The sequence below is a fragment of the Silene latifolia genome, chromosome 6 (genome assembly GCF_048544455.1).
Source record: "Silene latifolia isolate original U9 population chromosome 6, ASM4854445v1, whole genome shotgun sequence".
Lineage (NCBI taxonomy): Eukaryota > Viridiplantae > Streptophyta > Magnoliopsida > Caryophyllales > Caryophyllaceae > Silene > Silene latifolia.
In genome coordinates, this window is record NC_133531.1 from 124,099,879 (window position 1) to 124,103,499 (window position 3,621).

A 3,621-nucleotide genomic window follows, 5' to 3' on the forward strand; every position below is an offset into this window, starting at 1 on the left:
ACACTCAGAACTACGATCTGGTTTGATTTCACATCACATGAATACGCAGGCAGTCCTTCAAGGACACAACCATACACCTCAAAATCAATTATCAAAACACAATCAGAACTACGATGTGGTTTTATTTCACACCACGTGAATACGTAGGCAGTCCTATTACGAGGGTACAACCAAACCCCACACACACATTCAATTTTAACACCTTCAATTTGCAACCCATTGCACACACATGCAGAACTACGACCTGGTTTGATTTCGCAAACAAGTGAATACGTAGGCAGTCCCACAACAAGGACACAACCACATACCCCTTTCAATCTCAACTATCAGCATAAATCCTCAAGAGCAGCCCAGTAAGATGCAAAAATTAATCTTAAACCTCTTTACTGGGGGCTTCTTCCTTAAGACGTCGCTCATTCCCGATTTTGTCAAATTCCCACCTACTCACTCTGGGGGCTTCTCTTTCAAGACGTCACCCGTCCTTTATCCTCAAACATCTTTTGAGTCTCAACTATATTCCAAAATAAACCGTCCATTGCCTAGTACTCGGTTCGGACGATGACAAGGTCTTGGTTCCGCTCTCCGAATCATCATACCTCGAGACGTGATCTCAAACAAGCAAACGGGGGCAAAGATGTCTTGAGAAGATAATCAATTCGTGTTCCCCAGTCGAGCGGACCTCCTACCTCAGGGATTAGATGCGTGTTGTCACCCTTTCTTGGCTAGGAGTTGCACTTACACGTGCAAAGTCTGTCAGAGTCACTCACGTGCTGTGTCGATACCGAATCTAAATCACGTTCACGACCATCTGTTTGTCAGTTTGTCATTATGCGTCCGTGTGAGTCGATGTCACAACGGTCACGTGTCTCCAATCTATCAAATAACGGATCTCCGAGCAACAAGACTCAATATTGCGCTTCATATTTTTCAAAACTCTTATCTCCCCTCACGCGAGATATTACGTGCTAATTGCTTACATGCTTATGTCCTTACATTCTTATATGCTTGCATGCTACGTGCTTGTCTATGCGACTGCGGATTTGTGTGGTCTCTAACCATGCAGGTAATCTTGAGAAGACAAACGTACACCAACTGAGTACTGGGTTCTTCCCAACAAACGACGACCCATCAATTCCAAGGGCTTTAACCCCGTCGATTACATGGCATACGCTACCTCCCAACAAGCAGCAACTCATATCCCCGGCGAGTCCTGAGAAGTTTCTAACTCGCCGGTGAGTGCCGATTTTCAAATGGAAGTCACACAGGTCTTTCAAAGATCCTTGTAACATCATGCATGATCCTGACACAGCGCTCTCCCTAAATGGTTTTCTAGAGAGCCTTGCTTCGATGATTTATTCCCACGGAGTTCTTTTAGGACCCTCATCAAGTTGGAGTTTGATGCTCCCTAGGCAAACCTATCAACGTCAAACTGGTTGGAAGTCATTACCGAACGATATCTTGAAATAATCCCGATGTTGTAGGCTATTTCTCACAGTCGATCATTCCACCTTCAACATGGCTGGCGAGCATCTACGCACCTTCAACATGGCTGGCAAACCTCACAACGCACATTTAACATGGCTGGCGAGCCTCAGAACGTACCTTCAACATAGCTGGCGAGCCTCAAAACGCACCTTCAACAAGGCTGGCGAGCCTTTGCACGTAAACAAGAAACAATTCAAGGACATATCCCGAAGATGCCTTAGGTATGACCCCTTCTTTGGCTGACGAGCCTTTATACGTAGTCTAATGGACTTTAAACGACCCGAATCTGAAGTCGACAGACTCTAAAATGTTCTCGACGGCAGGTCCTTGACTCGAATCCCCGAGTCGCCTCGACGTCGCCCTTCCCGACGGCAAGTCCATGGCTCAAACCCTTTTGAGTCGCCTCGACGTTGCAATGGTCTTCAGGTTTTAATCTTGGATTGACCTGGAGGCCATAATTTGACTTTCGCCCCGTCCAAGCCTCTGTCAAAGTGGGGGCTCTGTATATACCCAGTATCTGCACCTTCCAAAAACCACCCGATGCTGATCGGACTATAACGTGTTTTAGATATGCGTGCGTGGATTGGCTATACATGAGACGGTTTAATGCACTACTCGAATATGAAAAATGATTTTATTAATGGTTTTCAAACTTTCTTTGCATTAAAATAACACTATTTAGAGTTAAAACCGTCTTCGGACCCAAAACCGACTCAAAAGCCCGCAACCCGAGTCAATCTTGTTGGAATATGTGTCCTCCGACAATAATGCGATCACAACTGTCGATCATGATGATCACATGTTTAAATCTCATTTTAAGAATACATGTGGGATTTAATATTTTACAGTCAACTGGTCCACACATATCGGTAATAATTGGCTGACTAGAGTTTGACATTACTGTCGTGCGACGGTGGTGATCAGTTGATCCCCTTAGGTCATACCTAAAGGGTAACACTCTTAATTGATTATTTAATTGATCGTATGTCGATACGGGTTAATTAAATTGATTAAAATTGACGGACGATTTTGTGAGTATTATTGACGTGTCTTATTGTAATTCGATTAAATATAGATACGGTCTAAGTAATCAAATTGTTTTATTACTTGGATAAAATTATTGTTTACGAAACAATTGAAACTGAATGAATAATTTATTATAAATACAAGACGTTGTGATTTATAATTGATAAACCATTTTTGGTACAAGTAATTATGAATTACTAAGTCGATTTTTGTACATGACGTATTTTTATTAATACGTTGATTTTTAATATTTTAAAAATACATTACATTGTGACATGTCATGTAACATGTAACATATGACAAATTGACAAATGACAAAATATAAAATGGACCTCCCATTTTATAAGTGCCGAAAAAAATGGAGGGAATAAGGTTAATATTGTGTTTTGTTTATGTTAAGTGGAAAACATGATGATTAACCTAAATGACTAGCTTTGCATGCCTAATTGCTTTTGTGAAGAGCATCTTGGCCATGCATTGGGTCCTTTTCTTCCCCCACTCGGTTTCCACCTAGAAGAAACAAGAGTTTTTCTTCTATAATTATTCTACTTTTACACTACATAATTTCTAGTGTAATTTTATTCTACTCTCTAATATATCCTAGAACTTAGAGATAGAAAATAATCCATTATTCTTTCCTTCTCTTGGCCGAAAAACAAGAGAGCAAAAACAATATTTTGGGTCAATTTTTAGTAAGATTAATATTGTTCTAGATCAAATAATATTAGTCTTTTAAGAGGTTACATTGGGTATTCACTTTTGGGAGAGATTCTTCTTTGGATCCTTTGTTCATCCATATAAGGAAAGCTCAAGAACAAGTGAGAAGGAGAACTCATTTGTGCCCAAAATCCGAAACTCCTATAGTAAGAAGTGACGATTTCTTCTCTATTTCTATTTAAGTTTGCATGCATAAGATTTGTAATTATTTTATGACTAAACAATTTCTCACATATATGAATATGTAAATTAATGAGATTAATATTTCTAACAAGCGGTATCAAGAGCCTTAGGTTGTTTGCATGCAAATCGGTTATTATTTTTCCGAGTTATAAGATTAACAAACAAAACTTATAAATTTGTGTTTATTATGAAATATCACGAAATTTATTT